The following is a 27,925-nucleotide window of genomic DNA, read 5'->3' as shown; positions in this document are numbered from 1 at the left end:
TTTTCTTAATTTACTTATATGGATCAGGTTTTGTTTTCTTGCCACTTTGTCACAAATTAGAGTCATTAAAGAGATGATATCAATTGAAGAATTCCCCCTTAAAGATTGTCCTGTAAGCATGTCTGTGAGGCATTTTCTTGAATACTGGCTGATGTGGAAAAACCCCAGCCCTGTTGTGTTCAGTGCCATTCCTTGGAATCAACCTGCATCATATATGAAGGCAAACTGAAAAAAACATGGAGAGCAAGCCAGTAAGCAGAATTCCTCCATGGCCTCACCATCAGGATCTGCTTCAAGGTTTCTGGCTTTAGTGTCTTCTCTGACTTCCTTCAGTGATGAGGAATATTCTTCACATGCTTAAAATTCAGAAATGGAAGTAGAAGGTGAAATAGCCTGTTTCTTCCACAAATTTTTCTTAAATAGAATGTTTTTTCACAGCACTAGAAATCAACCTAGGAACCTACAAGAGAGGAAGAAACTTAGAGGCACAAATTAAGTCTTTGAAATGAAATGAATATGAATTTTCCTATTTTAGTTTTATCCATATGAATTTGTATATATATATATATATATATATATATATATATATATATATTCACCTATACTGAATTTCTTTACTTTGACATCTTATCACATATATCTTTAAAATGAAGGGTGATCTGTGATGATTTTTTTTTTGTCCTTCACACTCCCTTGCATCTACATATTCATTTTGATTCCCACTGTCATCCTTCATCTGGACCCTCATCCCCAACTGTTTAAGTGCTGATATCAACAGGCTCCCATCTGTTTCCTAGGCCTCCAGGCTCTTTCTCATCAAATCATTCCCCTGCCAAAATAACCTTTACAAACTATTTTAGTCCATGTGACTAATCACCCCCACCCCCAATTAGTCACTGGCTTCCGTTTTTTTCCCAGAGTAGAGTTGTTAAAATATATTCCATAGATCATTGGTTCTACAAGATGCTACTTGGAAACAAAGATCTGAGAACATATTGGAAAACACAGAACATTTTATGCTTTGCTTGAAATTTCACAGTGAATGTTATTATTCTAAAGCCTTCTAAACTATTAACTTTTTACACTTACAAAATTTTGGCCTCAGAATCTCTAACTTCTGCGTCTTCTTTGGAATTCTTATAGCCTTGCTAAATCTAAATTGTTCAAAACTGTACTCTAAATCCCATTAAACCCATTCCCATCACTACATCTCTATCCAAACAAATGGTCACTTTACAAACTTATTCTTGATATTATTTTTATTGATTTAACTTCTGCTATCCTTGTCACCTTCAAGTCAGGAGTAATTTAACTTCTCTTCCTATGAATTCAACACAAAAATAACCAATAATTTCCCAAATTTTCTAAAATATTCCAGCCAAAATATTATATCTTATGAAATTTTATCAGATTTCAGAAAAGATGCCTTTTTATTTACCTAGATCATCAAAGGTTGTTCACTATAAAGCAGCTAGGATAGCACATTAAACATATAAGAGAAATTTCCTTTCATGAAAATGTTCAAATGGGCTTAAAAGAGGATCTCTCAGTAGCCCTTTTATGACTGTCAATGCAGCAATAAAAAGATGGAATCTATAGAAAGGCAATTTCATTAAGAACTCTTGCACTAGATGACCTAGATGGCCAAGTTCTAGGCCAATCAAGGAGAGACCACACCCTCAAAACATTTGTGAAAGATGCTTGAGGACAGATACCATAGTCTGCCCTTTGACATCCACAAATATTCAAGAAAAGAAACAAATATCACAGAGAGAGAGAGAGAGAGAGAGAGAGAGAGAGAGAGAGAGAGAGAGAGAGAAAGAGAAGTAAAAAGAGAGAAAAGCCAGAGAAAATTGAAAGCCATCTAACAAGGCCTAAAAGAGCATCATGTAAAGCCTCACATTTCATATCTAGAGAAATATTCTTTAAAACTAAAACTAAACTTTAAGGTGCTGGGGGACAGGTCAATGAGTGTGAGCTCTAGAGTTTGGGTGCACATAGCCTATGTAAAATGGGCTTTTGTGTGTTATCGAAAGGGAAAAAGTATTGAAGTGAGGAGAAGGTATTGGGAGTACAGTGGGGAGTTGAAAGAGGCATAGGTGGAATGGAGATGTGCATCATTATACTTAATTGTATACATGAATAAAATTCTCAATTAAAAAAAAGCTGGCCAGAGTGTCAGGGGCCTATAATATTAACATCAGGAAGAATGATTGATGCTACACCATCAATCATTGAGCTCAGTAAGAGCTATTGTCTCTCAATTAGTGAAGAGCATTCACCGAGAAGGTACCCAAGGTCAACTTTGGCCCTTCACGTGGTTGGGCATCTATGCACACACTTGTAGAGTTATGCACCCACAGTCCTGTGGACAGACATGTACACACTCATGCATGTCACATACCACACATGTACACACTTAAAAAGAAATAAAACTTAGTCTGAAAAAGTTTCACACAAATAAACCTAAAAACCTTTGTCGATTGCTATAAGAAATGATAAAAGAAACTGTTTAGACAGAAAATAATTAACATCAAGTAAAAAGGTTTTTGTATTTTTTTTTTCTACACAAAAGAATTAATGACAGTGTGGTGTCTATTCCAAAAATATTTCTTGTTTGAATTTTCCTGAAGCTGTTAGAATTCTAATTATGTTTTTGGTTCGGTTCATAGCATCAGGCAAATGTTAAGCTCCTTGACACAAATTATGCTATGCTGTGTGAGATATTAACACTAAGGGAAAGAGAAAAGAATATATAGGAGACTTTCTGACAATTTTTTACAATACTCATGTAAGCTAGAGTCAATTAAAAATAAAAAATTAAACAAAGTAAAATAGTAAAATATTTTATATGGTTTATAGCATGTGTTGAAATTTTTTATTTTTAAATTTAAGGTAAAATTTAAGTTTTCTTATACCAACAGAATAAAGAACAACAGGAAATAGACTTTGTTGATAGAAGAATCATAATATCATAGCATTTATGTGGCATAATATCATTGGAAAATAGACTGATCTGATAAATAAAATGTAGTAAAGTCAATATAATTCTTAAATAATATAAATGAAAATGTATAGAAAATAAGTCATATACCAACAATAAATCCAACATGTCATACTAAAAGCACATCCAATTATTTCAAAAGAGGCCAAGAGAAAGTAGATTTAGACATAGTCAGATATTCAAATCAAAATATGTAGACTAGAGCATTGGAGAGGAGAGTATAATGGTATTTCTTTATTGTGGATTTTACATATACATATATAATATAACCATAGCAAAGACCTCTAGTTCTTCTGGACTAATAGAGGTCTAACTCCCATTCTCTCATCTCAGTGGTCACTTTAACTGTTGTTAGAAGTTTGGAAGTACTGAGCTGACAAAGAGACAAAGGTAGGAAGATCAGAAGTCAGCAAGACTCTGAGGAGGATTCATCTAAGTGCCCAACAGATGGTTATGATACAGAACATATGATGATGATTTGCTGACAGCTAGAATTCTTGCAGCATGATATATAAGTGAGTCTGCATATGAGTGATATAAGAATTCCATTTTTCTTGAAGTTTCAACTAGATATCAGCATAGTTGAAAATCAAAATGAGAAATAAAATCTCATCTGGCTTAGTAAGAGTGCGTGATGATTGGTCCAAGGATACTAATTGGGTCTCTTGTTATATTTTCTCCATACCTCTAAGTCTATCTACAGAGCATCTCGTGGCTTCCTTTAATCAAGAAACATTGGTGGTTACTGTACAAAAGAACACATAACAACAGTAAGAAGAACTCTTCCAGGAAGAGTGTGTTATTTAGTTGGTAAAAAACACTTTTTACGTTTTGCTTTGTCATTTAAGAAGATGGGCCTATTTTCTAGACCACAGGTAGAAAGTGCCATGCTACGTTTAACCAAAGTCATGATGCCCTGTATCTGGGAAGGCCATTTTTATCATGTAGTAAACATTTGCAAAAGCTTCTTACAGATCAAATTGGAGGACTGTCAGTCAAATGGAATCACCAAAATTCTTTCTCCAATCAGAGAAATGAACTTCCTGTTTACTCTCGCAGTTTTAAATTTCTCAGATATATTTGTAACACCTACCTTCTCAGCTCACAAACAGTTTACAGAACTTCTGGGAAACAGAAAGGCATGCTTGAATATGCCATGGGAACATCAGAGTTACCTCTGATCTCATAAACCTTTTCCAATCCATCCTGTATAGTTTGGGGGTTAGAGGATAGCATATCTTATGGTAAGAGGATAGCATATCTTATGGTCTAGTTCATATTGTAGTGCCAGAACAATTGATTACACCACACACACACACACACACACACACACACACACACACACACACATGCACACACACACACACACACACCATAAACCTTAGTAATAATATGTTGTTTTATTTGAAATATGCCTTTTCCTGACTAGATTTGATTGTATTTGAAAGATGTTACTATAGGAAACTCACTTACATGTCTCAGGATTTTCCCTGTTCAGTTACATTAAAATATTAGAGCAGCAAGAGACCTGTGATTGGACAGGGAAAAGGGAGGCAGAGCTAGGAGTTGCAGGGATGGAGAGTGACAGAGGAGAGAAAAGAAGGCAAGATGGAGGTGGACAGACAGGAAGAAGATCCTGAACCAGTGTGGCTTTAAATAGCCACAGGTAGTTATGACTAGAAAAATTGGGATAATTTTTCTAATCTAGGTGGGTGGCTTTTATTATTATCAATTGGTTCTGAAATTATTGTAGTGGTATCTTGTGAATTGAGAATATATTGATATGTAAATCTGACTTCTTAATTATAAGCTTTTAGAGTTCTGTTCCTACTGGGTGTTCTTGCTGGGTGTTGTGGTGGTTGACTGCTGGGTGGATGGTCATTGTTGTGTGGGGCTGGCAGGGCAATGAAGGGAACTCAGGAGCTCCAGCCCTGCCAGGACAGAGTCGCTGACTAGAGTGTGGGAACTTGGCAATTCTTTTTTAGTATTTCCCGCAACACTTACCTATTTCTCATCACTAGCCCCGTGTCTTTCTATAGACTGAAGAGACCAGATGAGAATGTGTTCAAGCTCTAATGTGCATGAATCTATGAAAAGTACTCAACAAAGGAGCCATTGAGAGGTCGCATTTCTAAAGAGAATTGAGTTGGTATTATGTTAAATTATGTAGAATGATAAGATATTGTCTTTAAATGTATTGGTAGAACCACTTCATTTATTCAGTTTTCATTCACTCAAAGATTTCCTAAATGTCTGATGTGGAGACATTGTAGTAAAAAAAATGTGAATCAAATAAAACACATGAAACACTGGATTTTAAAGCTCATTAGCAGCCAATTTAGATTTTGGCAGCTACACTGAAGTTCTTCTGTAACACACATTAAATTATGCAATTTCCTTCTCTCCCCTGATTTCCCTCATTCCATTTTTCTTTTTACCTTTCATTTTCCCCTTGCTTCCTTCTTTGGGTTGCTCTTTCTGTCTTAAGTCATGATATTCAACATCCGTTTGCTATTTCTTAAGGCGCAGTTCAACAATGGTGTAGGCATTAGTTCTATGAAATGAGAGAAACAGAGGGGAGTCAGTAACAAGAGAAGAGGTTATGTATTGAGAATTTCACAAGAAGTACAGAAACTTGCTGTCTGTAAAGATACATGCAGGCATTATTTATGGAACAATTAAAAGCTAGGATACCTCTATCATAAAAAATGCAGGAACTAAGGGAGACCCATCAGTGATGTAAATTAAAGGACTTCTGAACCAAATTACTGAAGGAAGAAATTTGAGTATCTAATGGTAAGTGGTAAAGAGCTAAAAGACCTTATTTCTTACTTCTAACCTAATTAACACAGCTAATGTTGGGTATGAATTAGAAATGAAGCAGAATGAGCAAATAATCCCTAAACATTCTGTTTCTATGTAGGATTATCTTCAAATATTAAAAATAAGAGCTGAGTGTTGAGTATTCTACCTGGTCCTTTGTAAATACCAGAGAGCTAAGAAGAGAACAGACAAGTAGTTCTAGAAAAACAATAGACTTTGCCAAAATATAGGAAGGAAACTCAACATAATCTAAGGAAATCTGCATACTTTCTCCTTTTGCTCATTTCTAAAAGACCCCCAATTGCTTAGTAAATGTTTTTGGCACAAATTACCACCCTTCTTTCCTTTTATTCTCTCCCACATAGACTGCACCTATTAATTCTGACATCCATTACAGGAATCATCTCAGTGCACTTCAATTAGGTGCATTAAAGCTCAATGTAAGTTCTTGAATATTCGCCCTTGCTTATATTTCAATATATTTCTTTTATTATTAGCACACAAAGCCTTGTTCAAACTGAATTAGTTTCTGTGTTAACTCATTAACGCTTAAGGCCAAAGCCATCATTCTATCAGTGGGTTCAGTTTTATAAATAACATATAATATTGCATATATATAATCACACATGTAACATATTACATAGTGTTATGATTCTTAATGTTGCTTAATGATTACTTTATAAAGCTCCATTCAGTATTTAAAGGTCATATAATATATTCTCCATTTGATTTTTATACTATTAAAGCTACTGGAAAATAGTTGCCTTACCCAGTAAATAATGTTTCTTTATTTAAGAAATAAAATATCTTCTTCATGTCTTCAGAAATTTGTGAATATACTAGCTTTCTGAACCAGATCATTTGTTATACAAGAAGCCTGCTGAAATACTAGTTATATCTCTATCCGTAAGGACTTCACAGACCACAACCAATGGATCTTACTTCAATTCTAGGCAAGCTGTTTGGAGTCAGTAATAAATGTAAACTTAACCTGTGTTGAGACAGGCATTATGTTGCAAGGAGAAGTAACATGGCAAGAAATCAGGTCTAACTGATTTGACACACAAAATAAGTGCATTAAAAACATATAGATGTGATTTATTCACTTTAAAAATCATTTGAAAGCCCGCTTTCATCTTGTCATGAGATCCTATTCTCATTGAATTGCAGTGGTCAGCTGGGTAGGTAGCATTTGTCCAGTGACCAAGTGATGGTTGGTCTTGTAGTGAGAATTATTGTTCTGTCGTGGCTAGCCAGATGGCAAGCATTTGTTGGGTGGTCCAAAGAGAGCTAGAATCTTGAATAAAGTACCCTAATACATTGCAAATCTAGCCTGCCAGAAATTTAGACATTGGTTCTTTTGATGTTTTGTTTTTTAGGTGTTTGTTTTGTTTTCATAGACAAAATGAACTGAATTTTTAGAAAGCTACAGCAGAAGCAAACAGTGGCTTCTACACAGTATGAATGTCACACTACTTGTCCACAAGGGATCAGAAGATTATGAAAAGTCAAATGAAACAATGTAAATAAATCTCTTAGGTGTACGGAAAGCATGCTTTCCTGGTAGTAAAAGGCCACCACAGTGTAAGAAAGTATCAAAATGCAGCTTCCTGTATTATGTGAAAACAGAAAGTGAGCTTTAACAACAAAAAGTACTGTCAGCTGCATGCAGGGAGTTTGTGAACTGTCCATTATTATTTAGTATTCACAAGATGTGAAACTCATTGCATTATGCCTATAGGCTGCTTCTGGTCCTTAGAAAATTTTACTATTCTTAAAAACATTTTCATGTGATCAGGGAAGATAATTAGACTATAGCAAAAATAAACAATTCAAACACTTAGGCATAGCTGAAACAAAATAAAAATTTACTAACGACTTTCCCATAAAAAGAAAAGTCCAGTACAAGCTACCATCAATGAATCAAAACTATTGAGATGGTTAATTTTAATTTTTGGCTTGACACAACCTCAATTCACATAGAAATAAAATATCAATAAAGGATTGTCTACATTGGATTCACCTGCTCAAATGTTTGTAAAGAATTGCCTAAAGATAATTGATGGGGGAAGACCCAGTCCAGTGTGGGTAGAACTATTCCCTAGGTGTAGAATCCTGAATTGAGTGGAGAAATTAAAGTAAGCTCAAGCAATAAAGCAGTTTGAATGCATTCATTCCTCTATGTTCCTGACTATACATATGATATTGCTGGCTATTTGATGTTCCTGCTTTAAGTCCTCCAAAGATAGTGGCTGTGTTCAAGCTTAATTCCTATTGCTGTAATAATGACTATGATAAAAAGCAACATGGAATGAAAGGGTTTATTTTAGCTTATGGATTACATATGAATCATTAAGGGAAGCTAAGGCAGAAATTTAACATAGGAGGTGATAACAGAAAACAGAAGAATCTTGCTTACTGATTTACTTCCCGTATCACATTCAACTAGGTTTCTTATAAAGACCAACTCCACTCCCATCCCGTACACTCAAACGTATACTCCAATCCTTATTTAATCTAATCCCCATCAAGGTATTATCACAGTGGTCTTACTATCTGTAAGTGAGTCAGTTATTAATCAAGAAATGCCCCCACAAACATGTCCATAGACCAATGCAACAGAGGAAGTTCTTCATCAAAAATTCCCTGTGGCAATCAAAATTAACCACTGTGGAATATACCCTGAAATTATAAGATTAATAGATCCTTTCTTCTGTAACTTTCTTTTTGTCAAGATAGTTTACTACAGCAACAGAAATAAAACATGGACAACATATAAACTACCTTCTTAAAATCAATAAATGTTTACCCTTTAGAAGTCTGTGATATATCTAAACAAAATTCAAAAGTCCAAGAAAATGCAAGAACCTGTGTAGAACCACACACACAGTGTACTGTATATACCTTCTGAACAAACACACACACAACTTATATTCCTTCTGATCACACACATATATCAGATACAACATTTGTGTCTTAATTATGTTCACTGATGTTTAAAAGAAAGATAGATAAATATTGAGACTTTTAAGTAATGTGCACTTAAAATTGTAGGAGTGCAAGTCAGTTATGATACATATAAGCATCTCCTTCTGTATTTGTCAGGAACTGGCAGAGCCTCTCAGGGGACAGCTATATCAGGTTCCTGCCAGCAAGCACTTGGCATCCACAATAGTGTCTAGGCTTGGTAATTGTATATGGGATGGATTCCCAGGTGGGGCAGTCTTTGGATGGTCATTCCTTTAGTCTCTGCTCCACACTTTGGCTCTGTAACTCCTTCCATAGGTATATTGTTCCCCCTTCTAAGAAGGATTGAATTAACCACACTTTGGTCTTCCTTCTACTTGGGTTTCATATGGTTTGTGAATTGTATCTTGGGTATTTTAAGATTCTCAGCTAATATCCACTTATCAGTGAGTGCATATCATGTGTGTTCTTTTTTTATTGGGTTATCTCACTCAGGATAATATCCTCTAGATCCATCCTTTTGTCTAAGAATTTCATGAATTCATTGTTTTTAATAGCTGAGTAGTACAGTACTCCATTGTGTAAATGTACCACATTTTCTGTATCCATTCCTCTGTTGAGGGACATTTGGGTTCTTTCCAGCTTCTGGCTATTATGAATAAGGCTACTATGAACATAGTGGAGCATGTGTCTTTATTACCTGTTGGATCTGAGGAGTGATATTGCTGGATCCTCAGGTAGTACTATGTCCAATTTTCTGAGGAACCACCAAACTGATTTCCAGAGTGATAGTACCAGCTTGCCATCCCACCAGTAATGGAGGAGTGTTCCTGGAAGCAGTCGGTGGCTTTACTGTCTTCTGGGTGGTTTAAATGGCAGAGAGTTGTGTAGCTAGTCCCTCTGAACCAAAACAATTCCTACTAGACTTGGGTGTCTTAGTCAGGGTTTCTATTCCTGCACAAACATGATGACCAAAAAGCAAGTTGGGGAGGAAAGGGTTTATTCGGCTTATACTTCCATGCTGCTGTTCATCACCAAAGGAAGTCAGGACTGGAACTCAAGCAGGTCAGGAAGCAGGAGCTGAGCAGAGGCCATGGAGGGATGTTCTTTACTGGCTTGCTTCCCCTGGCTTGCTCAGCCTGCTCTCTTATAAAACCAAGACTACCAGCCCAGAGATGGTCCCACCCACAAGGGGCCTTTCCCCTTGATCACTAATTGAGAAAATGCCTTACAGTTGTATCTCACAGAGGCATTTCCTCGACTGAAGCTTCTTTCTCTGTGATAACTCCAGCTGTGTCAAGTTGACACAAAACTAGCCAGTACATTGGGGAATATAGAGTCACAAGACTCTCAACAAGTCAGTGGATCTTACAAGGCTCAAGAGACTCAGGAACCATTTGAGATCCATGAGGCCCATCCCCAAAAGCTTGAACAGTTGCTGGGAGGAAGAGACACTTGATTGGTGCTGGCAGCACCTGGGAATACAACTTCTTAAAATCACTTCACATGCAGGGGTTAATATTTTTTAACCTCTGAGTAACATATGCTCTTGTAACTCCAATAAATACACTGGTGAGGCAAGTCAGCCTTAAGTATTTCTTTGATCAGCAGTAACTGAACTATGTTGTGTATTTGGTTTATTGCTAGTATTATGTTAATTGGCTTCCCAAAATTATATGGGAATTTACACATCTACATGTAAGATGCTGAGAGTTCCTGGCCCAGTGGCTTTGGTCAGTGAAGTTACTGGTGGCCAATGGCTATGCACAGAGCCAGAGGCAGAACTTTTAGGATTCCCAGGCAAGAAATTCAGGAAGTTGACCATGCCAAGAAAGAGATAAGATCCAGGATTGAAAGTGGCAGAAGAGAAAGCTTACCAATCATGTAAGAGTCAGGGAAGAGGACCCCGCCCTATTGGGTCTGGGGAAGCAAAGATGGAATATACATTTTAGTAAGTAATAATTCAGGAGTATCAGAGGGAAGGCATTAGCAACATGGAAGTTTGGGAATGGGCTGATTAAGACATTTTAAATATAAGTCTGTATGTATGTGTCTTTCATTAAAAAATTCAGGCCTTTGGAGTGGGTACTAAGGAACTCACGCTACCACTGGGGAGATTAGAACAGAATAATCAACTACAACAAAAGTAAATAGTCATTCATTCACATCTTTCCAAGAAAGTCATATAACACAGGGAAAGTACATATGAGGTCATGAAGTAGAAAGAACAAGTAGAAATGGAAAAGAGGGGTAACAATGTGTTCTGATAGGTTGAATGACTCTGGGGCATACAGGTCTTATAAGGAACTTCAAAATAAATTAGAACACTTACTCATGGAAACAACATAATAGATGATAAAATAAATGAAGGAAAATATTGCAGGCTCAACTTGAAAGCTACAACACACAAGCTACAATAAATCTTTCCTGTGGCAAAAAAATAAATGAATTTGACAAATCTATGAAGTAATATGTTTTGTTGAGCAAAAAGATCATTCAACAAAGCTGGGGGACACTACTGTCATAGCTCACAGGACACAAAGGCACTCCATGTTCACATTGCCTGGCTCACAACTGTAATCTCAGCATTACAAAGGCTGAAGTGGGAGGATCAATTCAAATTTGAGGCCAGCCTTTGCTACAGACTAAAGAGACACAATTATATCATGAAAATAAATTACTGGGAAATGATTTGTAACTAAGGGTGAATAGCTTGTTTCTGCTGCACATTCTGTATGGAAAAATGTGCATGACCTAGAACTGGAAAACTGAATTAATAAAGAGTAAGTCGATGCTATGAAATATCACTTTAGATATTTTAAGTTTAGGACATGTGTTGGATGCATACTATTGTATATGGGTTGTGTGAAAGATATTTCCTGGGGAGATGTAACAGACATATCATCTACTCACCCCAGGCAGGGAACCTAAAACAGGCCAAAGAAAAGATACCACCAAAGTCCAGCTTAATGAGCCAATGCATTTTGTTGGGGTTCCTTATAAGAATATGTGTGAGCAGTCCCGTACAAGAGGAGAAGTGACTCAAAAATAGCTGCATCACCCCAACATGGGTGACAACTCACAAAATCTAGGAAAATGGAATACACTTTACAGCTTGGGGCAGATCAACAAGATTGGAGAGAAAGCTTTCCAGTTGACTCATTTGGTCAGAGCCTTTTCTAGGCAGCTGGTCTGGTTTCTCTCACTTCTTTGCAGTTTGGTTTGCCTGAGAGTAGCCTTCAGTATCTTTACAGCTTACTCTGGAAAGTAGGAGCCTTGTGAATCTGATCAGTTTCAGGCACTTCCTGGAGCTACATTGAGCTGTTTATCTTTGGTCTTTTTTTTTTTTTTTTTTTTTTTTTGGTTTTTGGTTTTTGGTTTTTGGTGTTTGGTTTTTGGTTTTTGGTGTTTGGTTTTTCGAGACAGGGTTTCTCTGTGTAGCCATGGCTGTCCTGGAGCTCATTCTGTAGACCAGGCTGGCCTTGAATTCAGAAATCCTCCTGCCTCTGCCTCCCAAGTACTGGGATTAATGGCATGTGTCACCACTGCCCAGCTTTATCTTCAGTCTTAAGGAGCTTCCTTGGGAGATAATATTGGAAGAGAACTAGTATACAACAATGTGTAGGAATGGTAACAGTAATTTGAATATTTTACTGAAGATCAGAAATAAATAGGAGACAGACATGAGAAATACCAATCAGTAGACTATTTTAAAGTATGACAATAGGTTGGTTAAGGAGAATACAAAAAGAACAGCAGCCACAGAGGCCAAGCACCTACCCAAAAAATGAATAATGCAGAAACCAAAATCGGACAAGCCAGACGAAGTGTCTTGAAGATAGTTTTAGGAGAAAATATGTACATGGAAGTCAGGAAAGTTTTTTAAAAACAAGAACATAGCAAGCAGAATTAAATGCCCTAAATATTAAGTGAAAGAATGACAGAGAGCTGTTTTCAAACTCTAGAAACTGCTGATTGCCAAACTATGGCAGTGGAACAGAATGGGGAGAAAACAAATTGACATGGTTTGAATATAAAATAGGAGGAGGTAGGGATATAGTTTTGCCTTGAAAAAATAGCAAGGCAAAAAGATGCTGCTATGCTAAATGTTGCAAGGTCCATGAAGTAGATGAATCTTGAAATGGGAACCGGCAAAGCAGAAGAGTCCAGGTAGAGGAACAAGACCCTTAGAGGAGCAGGAACAGTTATCTCTTCAATTATAAAAGGAGAGAAGACAGGCTAAATAAACAGCAAATACATGTATCCACTTAGGTACAGAGGAATGACACACCCTCTGCTTTCATTTAGTGAAGCCTGAGGCAGCCTATCAGTTTAGAATGTAGGAAGCATTGTTTTTGTTTTGGGTCTTAGGTTTGTTTTTGTTTTTTGTTTTTCCAAAGAAAAGTAAAAGAGATTTACCATGGAAACCTAATACTAAGGCTGGATATTTAGTATCAAGAGTTATCCAAATTCATGAATTAAAGTGTACCTTGGGTATTACATTTTGGAATTATTTTTACTTTCCACCACACTCCTAACAGCTGATCTGTTGTGGCTGTGGCAAAGACTGACAGTAGGAATAATGCTAAAGGTTTTAGAAGCATATATAACAATAAGGGAAAAATAGGAAATACTTGAGTACTCATAAGGAGACAACACTAAAATTGGAATATAGAATCTAAATTGGATATGAAAAGAAATGAGCAGTTGGGAGGTGATGGTTCACTTCAAGCATTTTTTTTTATTTGGTACCATTCCAAGAGGGATGATTCCAAGGGTTGGAATAGGAACCCCTATTAGCTGGAGTCTAGACAGAAGGGAAAGGATAAATAGAAGCAGAAATAAACTCTGCAAAAGAAAAGCAGAAACTCTTGTTTCCAACTATGCTTTGGCACTCTGAAATTAGAAGTAGTGACATAGCAGGATGGCAGAGAGGAACAAGGTGGAGCTTATTCCAGACAAAGGTAAAAGTGTTGGGTATTCTGGGGACAAGCTATGTTTGGATGGTGCTGGTTTAAGGGAATCAAAAATATTACAAAGGTGATAATTTCATAGGAAATGGTCAGTGTTCAGAAGCTGGAATAAACTGGTCAGCTTGCCACCTGTTGAAGATACACCAAGTCTTTGCAATAAAAGAACAAGTGTTAAATGAATTTAAATCATTATCATCCTTTATATTATAGTTTTGATCATTTAAGATTCTCTTGACAAAGAACTGAAATCTCTTTCCATGTTGGACATCATAGGTAGCTCTTTTAGTTCTTCTCTGGGATCTGGTTTCTCTTCTGCATTGAGTTGAGTAAGTTTATTGCTTTGCAGGAACACTCTGTCTTCTTCCATAGATGTCAGCCTACTATATTCACAGTTTACAAAACAAGATGCCTCCACCTTACAATAAAAAAGTCAAAAGTACTCATACCATTTTTTCAACAATTTAAACACAAACTTGCAGGCAATTGAGTAACATTTTGAATAGTTTCTTCACATGCTCAGAATCCAAAAGCTCAGGTTCATCCATTATAATCCCCTTCACCAAATTCTGTAATAGCAGAACTAAAGGACTCCCTAGGTAGCCTAAAAGCTGTAGTTATAAAACAACAGAAGTGAAGTAGGAATTTACACAGCAGGCAGCAAACTCATGAAACTTATTCCCTAACTGGCAGAACAAGCTAAAAATACAGCTTTCTATATATTTTTGGATGATAAATTTATAATAGGTTATTAATGAAACTAGAACATTTAGTATATAATCCTGATTTTTCTAAAGTTAAAATTATGTAGAAGGAAACTGATACCTACCTCATAAAAATGTATATAGCAACAGCACTGGAAAATACCTTCTAGGATTAATATGCCATGGACCCAAAGAACAGATTCAATTCTTTCTCTAAGAATATATCACACTGCATCGTCGTTCAATGAAAAGAGAGAGAAAAATATTAGTATTCCATAAAATATTACCAGCTGATATGCTTGTTCATCTCCTTAATTTCTATTATATAAATAACGTGATACTGAATAAAAACATCCTCACTCAAAATTTAAATGAAATAAAGCTAAAGTTTTTGGCAAGAGTTTATGGCTTAGAGAATGTGAAGTTGAAACAATAGATTGCAATTTTAATGATTTTCTTCTGTTCCTAGGACAATTAAGTTATCCAGACATTTTAAAAGAGAGAGTAATTGTTGTTGCATCTGTAATTGGTAAATATACTGTTAATAAGACTTATTTACATGGGTGTGTCCAGACACTGGTTAAAATAGAAGGTTTTCAGTGTAATATGGAAGACTAACATAGCTAACACCAAACAAAATAGGCAACAACACAGATGCCTGTCACATTACAAGAGACTAAAGGCTTTATATCTTGGGATTAGGGACAGTTTTCACCATTCCCTGTTCTCCTGGAACATGGTTCATAAGAGCTGGCTGTAATTCATGTGGAGTAATGGTATAAGCCTGGATCTGAGGCAGGAAGTTAGAATAGATGTTACTGCCAAATAAAAGAATAAACACATTAAAGACTTTCATATGAATCTGTGTGAGTCTTGCTTAGTTAATTTGGTGTGCCAAATTCTCCTGGTATCTTCTATCTCCTTTGACTCCTACAATCTTTCCTCCCCCTCAACCATGGGGTTTCCCAATCTCTAAGAGGAGAAACCCAATAGAGACTTCCATTTTAGGCTTTCTGTCTGCATCCACTCACATCTGCTGCTGGAAAATATAGGAAGCCCCTGTGATGACAACTGGACAAGACACTTCACTGATTTGGGGGGGGGGGATTGGGGGGCTGTCATCATGGTTGGTACTGAGAGTGAAGCTATAACCTGGGCCTGCACCTCTACAGACATATTATTCTTGCTAGCTTGGTGTTTTGCAGAACTCCTTACAGTTGGAGTGGATATATTTCTGACTCTTGCCTGCTATTGGGATTTTTCTTTTCCATTTAGATTTCTTTATCCTGCCTCAATATGAGGACTTTTGCCTTGTCTTATTTCATCTTGTTTTGTTGTGTTTAGTTTTTCCCTCTTAGAGGCCTGATCTTTTCTGAAGAGGAAATGGAGGGAAAATGGATCTGGGGGAGAGGTGAGGTGGAGGGAGGTAGAAAGAGTGGAGGGAAAGAAAAATGTAGTTGGGATGTGTTATATGAGAGATGAATCTATTTTTAATAAAAAATAATTTTAAAAGAAAAAATATGGCAATGAAGGCCTTTAGAAAGTATTTGCCTATCACTATCTTAAAACCAAATGAAACAATATTGGCCAGCATTGATTCAAAACCATTAATAACTGAATATAGCAGGCTCAGGGGCACATATTTGTACTCTCAGCACTTTGGAGTTTAAGAAGAGATCATTGCCAGAAGTTTAAGACCACAAAGCAACAAAGGTCTCTTTGAAACGCTGTCTCAAATAAAGAAAGAATATATAGACCTCTGGACAATTGTCAGAATTATTTACTAAATTTTAATTGTTCCCTGTACATATATTATATAACAGAAATGTTTTTAAAAGAGAAAATAAGCATGTAAACATTCAAGCTCAAGTTAGTGCATCCATTAAAAGATGAAAAACAAAAATATCTTCACACACACAATATAATATACATACACCACAGGAAAGTCAAATCTAAGCTAATGGTACCCATATCCAATGATTACACAATCCAGTGTCCCCAAATTATTGTCTCCCAAACACATTTAACAAAATTTCTACCAAAATATCTAGAAACTTACTAGACAACCATATAATTAGGAGTGTATTTTATGCACACACATACATACATATGTTGCAGATTGGTTCTAATGCTTTGATTTGATTGAGAATCTGCATGTCCAAACACTAGGGGTCCTTGTCCCTAGTTGATTTTGATCATCAATAAAGATGCCAGCAGCTAATGGCTGGGAAAAGGCAGATGGGGTGGGACCCTTAGAATTGTATGGGCTAGGACACGGGCAGGGGTTAGAGGTTTGCCAGGATGCAAGGATAGACAGATGGATAGGGGAGCTGCAAGAAATAAAGCCAACTAGCCATGTGAGATTTCAGGTAAGTGGCCATTGGCCACTTCCCAGATTGGGCCTAGGGTAGCAGGTATAAGAAGTGCCCAGTCAAAAAAAATTAAAATAAGGAAGTGCCCAGTCATTGAATTATCCAAGGCATTTTAAAAATAAGGTAATGTATATGTGTCTTTCAGTCTCTGATCCAAAGAGCTGCTGAGTGATGAGTGGCTGGCTGGAAGCACACAACCCACTGTGAGCATAAGTGGAGTAGCCAAAATTCATGCTACACACACACACACACACACACACACACTACACACACACACATATATATACACATACACACACACACACACACACACACACATATATATATATATATATATATATATATATATATATATATATATATATATATACACACACACACAATTGGATATAGTAGTACAAAGAAAAAAAGACAAGATAATCTTAAGGCAGAAAAGTGAGAAAACTTACAGGTTTTTAAGGCCACATAAAATTTCAACTATTCAGAACTGCATTATTGGAAGAACAATAAACAGGCCTATGAAATAAAACAGAAATCTCTTAGTTGTACAGCCTTCCCAGGTAGGTGAATCCTTCAAGAGAACCAAGACAACTCCCTTCAATGCGTAAGACTCATCATTCTATAAATGCTATTGAGTTGAAGGATTTCAAAAGGCATTGACGTTTCTTTGTAATATTCACAGAGAGTAATTCTGGGTAGAGTAAAGAAGTAAATGTGATATGATGTAGTTACATTTACCAATGATAAAGTTGCAGAATATCTTTATGCCTTTTCAATTGGTTACCATTTAAGATAAAATACAAAACATATTAATAATTACAAAAAGGAAAATACAATGGATGTAGCTTACTGGTAGAGTATTTGCCAAACAAATGTGATACTCTGAGTTTGATCTCCATGACTGTACATATAAATAAATAAAATCATTGAAAATAGTTAAGTATTTCTGTTGACAAGTAGTAGTAACAAGACATACAAAAGACAACACTTGAAAAGGATGTGAGGTTTGCAACATAGACAAAGACTGTATGAAGACCAATAAATAATAATTTATGCAGAATAATCAAAATAGAAATATGTTTCCTAAGTAGACAGGACATTTTACAGAAGGAGCTTTGTCTATGAATGGTCAAGGCCAGAACTTGAAGCTGGATAACTTGCTCTACCATTCTCCAAACTTCATCTTTTGAGACAGGTGTGGTATCCTTCTGTCTCTGATTTCCATAGCTGGCATTACACTAGTGATTGCCAAACTAGGCTTTTTATGAGGTAGGGTCTGAGAAATTAGAATTCAGGTCTCAATGTTTCTGCATCAATCACTTTACCAACTAAGCCATCTTTTCGTTCTCTCAAATTACCTGACTGTTGTGTTTATAAGATGTAAACATTTGATATATTCACAATGATCTTGTTACATCGTTGGCTTTTTTTAGATTGTATTTGGTTTTGCTCATGTTGTTTGTTCACATTTTTTCTATATGAATAAATCTTTTTTGGAAACCTGATTTCACTCTTGAAGTATCTTGAAATTTTGTTTCTGGTTTTAATATTTTGGTATTGAACAATATTTTGTTAAAATCCATCTTCTGTCAATCATTTTAGGTGTCTGGAAAATATTTATTATTCCATTAACAAAAACATCTTGATTTGTCCTTATATCCTTTGTTTTACTTAGTAGACATCTAACTAACTCATTCTTTTATTTCATATTTTCCATGTTTTTAAACTGCTTATGTACACTTGCACTGAGCTGTGCAAAAACCCTATCATGTTTTAGTTTACCTTAGTTTTCATTTATATTGTTCTATATATTTTTATTCTGTGTAATTTTAGTTGAAATAGAATGGCATCTCTTTCACTCTTCTTTTTCCTTCTTTCAGGCCCTCACTGCTATCCTACCTCTAATCCTGTCTATGCCCTCCTGACTTTTCTTTTTTCTTTTCCTATTATTTCTTATTATGTCTTTTTTTCTTTATTATTGTATATGTGTGTATCTACACACACACACACACACACCCCTACCAATAACTTGATGGGTTTAGTCTCCCTAAATTTATGTGACATTACTCAAACTCATATAAAACATTTTCCTTATTTTTTTGTTTCTTACACATTTTTTGAATAAGATTGTTTTCCCAGATTGTTATTGTCAATCTGACTTTTATTATTGAGTATCTGCATATATATCCACCTTACATGCCCTGTAAAACCCATGTACTTAATGTTTGGCTTATATATTTCCCCTGGGTGATCCTTGCAGTGTGATATGCTATTATACCATGTCTAGTTTTTAATCCTTCAATCCAGGGAAAGAAGAAGATGCAGATGTACTATATTGCCATGTCTCTCTCTAAGCATCTCTACCTCTTGAAATTCCAACTTCTGTTCGTTTACAAAGCCCAGTGCTATCTCAGCATTTGTTTCCTGACTTTTAAGGCCATACATTTGCTTCCATTTGAGTCATACTGACGCTAACTGTTGACTCTTTGGAATCTACATTTCAAATTCCCTGTTCAGTGTTTCTCTTCAAGTGATTTCAGATATTCATTGTGCAGATTCATCAGATTCTGACAGCCTGAAGCTGACCTCCTAATTTCACACACCTGCTTGAATCTACTGCCTACTATAGCATTGATAGCATTGCCACTTACTACTCCTGAGTTCATATTAATATGTTGTATTTTCTATATTCACTTTAGTGTTTCAATTGTTTGTCTTCTTTCTCTTAGCATAGTTCCTGGTCTACCACCTGTTTCTGTCTTGTTGCTGACATCCTAATAGAGCTAACGCATTCATTCAGCTTGCTTAAAAAAAAAAAGATTTCTTCACTCTTTTCTAAGTTTCCCCATACATGAGACTGTACTAGACACCATTTCTCCTATAGCTCAAATTGGTCAGGCCAGGGATAAGTTTCAGATTTGCTTTATTTTTTGCTGTTTATTTCTGCCAATTGCCCATTTGCCTTAGATATTGAAATAATCATTGCCTTTATATATATTAAAAAAACTACTCAACTGGATAAAACAACAGTGCTTATTTCCTAGTGCCTTGAAAAGGAATGTCTATTATATAGCCTGGGTACTCACATACCATTCCAGAAGGCTTTAAAACAAAAATATTTGTATTTAATTTGAAATGTGTGTGTGTGTGTGTGTGTGTGTGTGTGTGTGTGTGTGTGTAAAGGTGAAGGCCCTGGATACAAGAACTTTGACCTTGCATTGCATATGAAGAACACTTACCTGATACCTTTACATAATTTTGACCAATGGTCTTCAATCTTCTGACTGCTTTAGAATTACACTTTTGAGAAATAGAATTACACAAGCCCTGTTTGGATATGTCTCATTAGAATCTCTGATTTTGGGTACCAGTCCCAGAAGCTTTTGATCATATGTTCTGTAATCTTCTCCACATTGCAGTACAACAGGTTTACAGTCCTGTTGTGAACCTACTTTTCCCAGAATACCATGCCATTCACGTCCATCTCCAGATTTGCTCACATTGATTCTCAACCATTTGATGTCACAGTAGCCTGAAGCACACCACAGTACTCCAGGCAAACAGACCTTCAGTTAGCACTCTAAGACCAAGGCTGTCTGGCATCTTATACTGTGACTTCCCCCAATTAGTTCCACTTATCATAAACTAAAAGAAAACTAAGAAAAAATAGTCTACATGGAAATGGAGTATACATTATAATCCATCTCATTTACCACTCTGAACATATGAGCCTTGTCTGCTATATCCCTGATTTTTTAGCCAGACAGAAAATATATTTTTTACACATCTGAGTTCTAAACTACTTTACTCTGACAAGGGATATTTCTCCTTATGTCAACTTTTTTTTGTGAAAATTATTTAGTAATCTTTGTTGTTGTGATTGTGGTTGTGGTTGTTGTATACCCATCAAATAAATTATAATATGTGTGGGCAAATGGCTCAGTAAGCGAAACATTGACTGTAAAGATCTGAAGAACCAAGTTTTGTTCCTGAAATCCCACATAAAAGCCTTATCCTCTGACCTCAACATAGGTAGGTAGAGATAGAAAAACTAGCAACAAAATTACCAAATATTGTGAAGAAAAATATTACAACATAAACAACTTAATGTTTGGCTTAAAACATAAACTCTGACATGTACAAAGTCCAATTTGATAGAGGGATCTCCTTACTTGAGGTTCCTTATTCCCAATTACTCCAATTTGGGTTAAGTTAATAAAAATGTACCATCACAGTACAGTATATTTATCACACATAACAAATGTGCATAAAATCTCATTGTGTTAATTAATACCACATTGATTTTAGATTATGTTCTTACATTTAGAATAAATAAAGAAAAATCACAATGTTCGTAATGAAGCTCATAAGACCATAAAAGTTACAACCACAATGGCTAAGTAAGACAAGGACAAGTACCTCACCATCATAAATGCTAAAATGGATGGGGAAATCTCACAGAGACCCACCTCCTAAACAAAGAACTATAGACAGCTAAAGAACACTGAGGGTGGAGGAGACAGTCCTCCCCAGGAGTAACCCCAAACTTGGTGATCAATACCAATTGGTCAGCCCTAAAATTACATAAGTACAAACAGAAGTACAGTAACTGAGAACATTGTACTTATATATTTATGTATTTATATGTTACATGCATATATGAACAGTAACAATTAAAGAAAAGCCGGCTATACATTTGAAAGAGAGACAGAGACAGAGAAACATGGACTTATAGGAGGTCTTAGAAGGAAGAAAGAAAAGTGGAATGGATGTAGCTATATTTTAGTTCCAAAACACACACACACACACACACATTAAAGATAAAAGTATGAACAAATGACATTTAATATAAAAAGTTGCCAATGTTTTACACATAAAACTTCAGCCAAAAGTCAGAAATATTAATACTGGTCCACCTTTGTTAACTAGATCATTGCAAATAGGAATAATTTATGCTGCAGTATTTTGAAAAGGGTTAACACATTTGTTAAGAGATACTGAGTCTACAGAATTACTAAGGGAAAACATACATATAAGCTATAAAAATATTTAAAACAAAATGGTATTATTGAAGGTTCACTTAATAGCATTCAAGAGTGAAAATGAAAATTTTTATGGCAGCTGAAATACATCAGGCAAAGAAGATAAAATAGGAAGGAAAGCATAATCTTCCTTGTATGTAGATGTTAAAAAGAAAACATCAGCAACAAAACAAAACAAAACAAAAACAACCCAAACCCACCCTTGATGCCATAGGAGCTGAAAGCCGAACAGTGATTCCCAGTGACGGGAGAAAGTAGTGAGAGAAGTGAACGGAGTGTGTTCTATGAGTGCATGGATATAGTTTGATGGAACAAGAAGTCCTGCTGGGCTACTGCACAGTGTGATGAATATAGATAACAATACCCTGTATCCTACAAAGCTAGAGTAAATGATTTGAAGTTTCACCATAGAGAAATCATAAATATTGTATTAGTTTTACCATAGAAAATTCATAAATATTTTATTAGAGAGTTTTGTGCAACTTGCCTTAAGCATTATGCAATACACATATACAGGTATTAAAACATTACATCTTATACCATTGGAGGTGCAATGTTATGTTTTGATGTATCAGCTGAAGGGAGACAATTTGGGAAGAGATTGGAGTAGAGGTGGAGAATATGAGAAAGTTACAAGGATATGCATGCACACACATACACATGCACACACACACGCACATATGTGTGTGTATGGGTGTGTGTATGTATGTATAGTATAATATCACTTTCTCTCTCATTTCTGCTTACTCTCCTGAGACTCTGAGAACCAGTGTTCAACTTTCAATTCCAAGGAGATCAAATTGTTTAAGTTCTACTTACAAATGAGATCACATGTTCCTTTTTTTTCTGTAACTTGCTTATTTCATATACATGTAATGTCTACATATAATGTATATTGTATATAATTATCATATATCCTGTCATAATTAACCAATTATCTTATTTCCTAGCAAAATAATACAAATATTTAACTTTAAAATGAAAAACAATTTAAAAATCAACAAAAAGTAAAAAATTCACACATGTGACAGGCTTAGGTATATTTTTCCATAAAATCTTGTATATATTTGAAGAAGATACACATTGACTATTGTTCTTCACATGGTTCCAGTCTCAAGATACACACATCGCTGTGTCTTCCCAATGAATGCTTTTTTTATATATATTTTTAATATATTTTATTACATATTTTCCTCAATTACATTTTCAATGCTATCCCAAAAGTCCCCCATACCCTCCCCCCTCTCCCCCATTTCCTTACCCACCCATTCCCTTTTTTTTTTTTTTTTTTTTTTGGCCCTGGCATTCCCCTATACTGGGGCATATAAAGTTTGTGTGTCCAATGGGCCTCTCTTTCCAGTGATGGCCTACTAGGCCATCTTTTGATACATATGCAGCTAGAGTCAAGAGTTCCAGGATACTGGTTAGTTCATAATGTTGTACCACCTACAGAGTTGCAGGTCCCTTTAGCTCCTTGGGTACTTTCTCCAGCTCCTCCATTGGGAGCCCTGTGATCCATCCACTAGCTGACTGTGAGCATCCACTTCTGTGTTTGCTAGGCCCCAGCATAGTCTCACAAGAGACAGCTATATCAGGGTCCTTTCAGCAAAATCTTGCTAGTGTATGCAATGGTGTCAGCGTTTAGAAGCTGATTATGGGATGGATCCCTGGGTATGGCAGTCTCTAGATGGGTAACTTGTGCCACAAGAAAACATATGCATATATGATTGTCACCCTTTTCTAAAAGCTTAAAATTTTAGACAAGAGGTTAAGTATAGAATGTTTAGGGGTAAAAAAGTTTTATAAAACAATAAAATGTCCTCATAGAAATCTGAATTTTAACAGGCATGTATGATGCACTTAAACTACGTGCTATCACACACCTCCTATAAGTCAATTCCATCAATAGGTAAAGGATATCGTTATTGATATTAATATTTTTATACTTATTATTTTATTATTAAACAGTTGACATAATACCTTGAAACTACTCTAAGTACTCATCCACAAAAATGAATAAATTGATACACTCATGCTGATTTTTTCAAATGAAAAAGCAAGCTATAAATATGATTTAGCCAAAGAAACATAAGTAATTATCTAATTAACAAAATTAATATGAGCCTATTTGCCTTTGATGGTAATTTTCAGATAATACAGTATCTTTCATGATATATTATATATTAACTTAAAAATCACATTAATTTTTAGCTTTTTGGTATGGTATCTAAAGCATAGCAAACACATTAAAACAGCCAAAATTTCTAAATGTGATCCAAATATTTACCTGGTACTCAAAGATGACACTGTGCTTAAGCATTAAATACCACAAAGAAGCACAAATAAATGGAATGCTAGAATGTAAGTTAAATATATCTTCAAGGTTTTATAACCCAATGATCAGTATACAACAATAAAAGCAAAATATCTGTGAACTATTTTGACACAATAAATTAAAGAACGTGTTCACAATGCTACAAAAGTTAAGCTCAAATCAGAAAATATAAAAAAGGGATTATGTGTGTCATTTAAAAATTTTTATTTGTATCCCAAAGTAAGCAGTGCCCAAAGTGATATTATTATTATTCAAGTTTTGTTAAACAGGGTGGGAAAGAAGTAGATGGCATGATCAAGAAAAATAACACACCAAGTGGAAGCATTACAAAATACCATACTAAATCTTGGGAGACAAGATTGTTGTTTTGAAGGAATGGCACCAATATTAGTAACAGTGCCATCCATATAAAGTAGAACCATATAAGATGGATTCAATGTATATTTTAATGGACAGCATCATTACTTTGATTACTCACACAATAGAGCAGTGAAGGTGTTATTATTCCCATATCACAAATGAGGAAGTCAAGTTGAGCTATAAGCCTGAACTCAGGATTCTAGGGCAAGCCTTTCCAATTATGAGCTCTGTGACTCTGGGGAAATCACGACCTTTCTTAACGTCAGTAACTACCCCTATAATATAGAGATGATATAAAAACAACCTTTCATGGTTGTTTGGGGGTGATAGATTAACACAGAAAGTCTGTTTAAAATGAGGGGTGCCTCAAAGATAAAGATTTTTTTGTTTTCCCATTTTTACAATCTTAAAGGAGATGTTAATAGAATCAACATGAACAGCCACAAAGTAGTTCATATACCAGGCCCTAACACACGAAAGTGTGCATCTTGATGATGGTATTTTCTACCTGGGCAATCTTTGGAGACCTGATACTTACACAGCTGATTTTCCATAGTAGTAAGTAGTCACTAAAAATTGGGTGAGACAATGCATAAATAGTCCTTAGAGTCTTCTGGTCACAGTGCCTTCCTCTCTAGAGAGAAGAACCCAATTCCAGGCACCACAAACTTACTGGCCTCACAGATGACTAAATAGTGTGCAAATTTAATTATGTTCCTACCAACAAACCTTTTATTGAAAACCATCATTTTGAAAGCAATATGCTAGACATTTCAGATGACAGAGATAAATAACATAATATCTGCACTCTAAGGACTCATAGCCTTCTGAGAGCAAAAAAACCATAACTAACCAAAATAAAAGATGGGGAATATATATATATATATATATATATATATATATATATATATATATATATTCAAGAGAGAAATTATTGCTATGGGACCAATATTTTCCTGTCTTTGTTTATTTGAAGTTATCTACTTTGTTAGTCTACAATAACTGAAAAATGATATATATGTATTTTCACAGTTGGTGTATATAATAAAAATTCATACTCATGTTCTGGTTCCTGTGTTCCAATATAAAATTGAGATGTAGCTTTGCTGGAGAGTCCTGGGGTTGGGTTGCATTAACAACCTGTTGTCTGGATGTGGCTGATTTTACCACAGTACAGACAGATCCGTGCTAACTCTCTGAAGCCTCTTGTTACTATTGCTGCCCACATTAAAGACGGTTGTCTATGCTTGGGAATCAGCGTTAAAGCCTAAAACCAATCAAGGAGAAAAGAGTTGTAAAGAGATTGAACCTGAAACCTCATTTCTCTAGGTGACTTTATGTCATCCATCTGCTGAATTCAGATGCTCAGATACCACTCTGAAAAACATCTCTGCATCTGCTCCCTGTGTGAGATCAGCAAGTATTTGCTGCAGTTCAGGGAATCTCAGATTACACACTCAGCTACTCAATGCTTCAATTAAATGGCACCAATTCAATATCATTTTATTTATACCACAAATCTTCTTTTTCTTTTGCCTTTGGTAGAATATTTCATAGAGACCTGATACTTGAAACAAAATTTAAGCGTGAACTCAACACTTGGCAGTTACCTTTTAATTAGTCTCAATCCTAGCTTCTCTTACATTCAAATACATTCTGAAGAAAGACTTCAAGTGCTCTCCAGTAAGCAAAGTGCTCCCATTATGTATACTCATTCAGTTATAAACAGAATAGACAGGCTCAAGAAAATGCAGGAAAACTGTTATCCATTACAGAAATCCAGCCGAAGCTTCTCTCGGGCTGTACTGTATATTACTTCTGCCCTTATCATTCTTCATGTGTTTATTTCCCTTGGGGATCTGTGAGTCTTCACAGTGCAGGAACTCTGCCCTATTTATCATTGTATCTCCTAATGTGAAAGTATATTACAGCCCAGGTCAGCAATGCTCAGTGGTTCCTATTAGTATATTGAAAAAGATCTCAAATGTCACAATATGAATGTCAAAGACCTAAATCCCAATGAACTCTTTTTATTCTCCCATACAGCTTGTGTTTATATAGGTGCCAGAACTGAAGGGGAAGGGAAAGACAATGGTTCACTAGCTATTTTATACTATCTATTTTACACTATGACACTGAAAGCAGTGGTTAGTCTTCATATGAGAGAGAGAGAGAGAGAGAGAGAGAGAGAGAGAGAGAGAGAGAGAGTTTAGCATCATAATAAAGTATATAACATAATTCGCTCACAGACTTAGAATTATTTCTCCTAGAGTTCAGATTGGTAAATTATCCTTTTATAATGTTTTTTACTATTGCTATCCACATTAAAAGTAGATGGCTATGCTTGGGAAACACATAGTGTTTTAATAATGTCATCAAAACTATACAAAGCCACACAAAACAATAAAAAGAGATTCAACCTGAGATCCTGCATTACATATATATATATATATATATATATATATATATATATATATATATATATGTAACCAATAATGCATAGTGACACATAAAGATATCAAAACACTCCTCCTTGGTGACACTTAACCAATTGATAGCCCAGATTCTTGTTGTCCTCTGTCCATCTGTATGTCTGTTGTGTGAGTCTGAGTCTGTGCCTGCCTCAAGGCTGTCATATGATACTGTTCCTGTCCATGTGACTGTTTCAGTATGCCTATGTGTGTGTCTACCTAACAATAATCTTTGCTCTGCTTTTACTGAACAGCAAAGAAACATGGGGAAGGAATGAAAGATACTTAATTATTTGTGTCTCTAACAAAGTTTACAAAGAGTTATGTCACTGACTCCAACTGACCCAGATAACAAACAGTATTGCAAACATCATGGTCTATCAAGCAATATCCAAATGTAACATTCAACATTACCTATAAATGTTATTGTGTTCAATATTTATTATGGATAATCATTTTTAAGGAGTGATTACAATTTCTATTAATGTTGCCTCTGACATGTAATTATTTGAAGATGCTTGTGTTAATATGGGTCAGATATATCAAAACTACACATCTTAAGATTTTATCTATGTATTAATTTAAGTTGTAAAAGTTATTTTTTAACTTTGCCAAAAAAAAAAGTTAATTACAAGGGACACCAAGGTGAGTGAGGTTGGTTATTACATTATTTTCTTGAAAGCAGGTTAAACAGACAGTCTGAATACATATTAGATTAGCAGTTTAAAGTATTCTACATGTATTAAAACAAGAAAACTGTCTCCTTTTCCACTCAGGTACTCTGCTTTTTATATTTGTCTGTTTTTCACAACTATAGCTGATCATTTTCAGGCTCAAATTGCTAGTAAAAATCCTTCCTCCATTCATGCCGACCCTT

The 27,925-nt window shown here is 35.5% G+C and overlaps 1 long non-coding RNA gene across 1 annotated transcript; it reads right to left on the bottom strand.

Moving 5' to 3' along the window:
• Positions 1 to 299: 299 nt before the first annotated feature.
• On the bottom strand, positions 300 to 17,352 carry LOC115032117 (uncharacterized). Its single transcript, XR_003837750.2, has 4 exons — positions 17,290 to 17,352; positions 14,594 to 14,697; positions 5,443 to 5,558; positions 300 to 460 (listed from the first exon to the last, which is right to left on the bottom strand). It is a non-coding gene; the product is annotated as an uncharacterized LOC115032117 (long non-coding RNA).
• Between the last annotated feature and the right edge of the window lie 10,573 nt (positions 17,353 to 27,925).

This window comes from Mus caroli, unplaced genomic scaffold (genome assembly GCF_978045245.1).
Source record: "Mus caroli unplaced genomic scaffold, Mus_caroli_1 scaffold_9, whole genome shotgun sequence".
Taxonomy (NCBI): Eukaryota; Metazoa; Chordata; class Mammalia; order Rodentia; family Muridae; genus Mus; species Mus caroli.
Note: the sequence above shows the minus strand (reverse complement) of the source record. Positions and strands in the feature narration are given on the sequence as shown.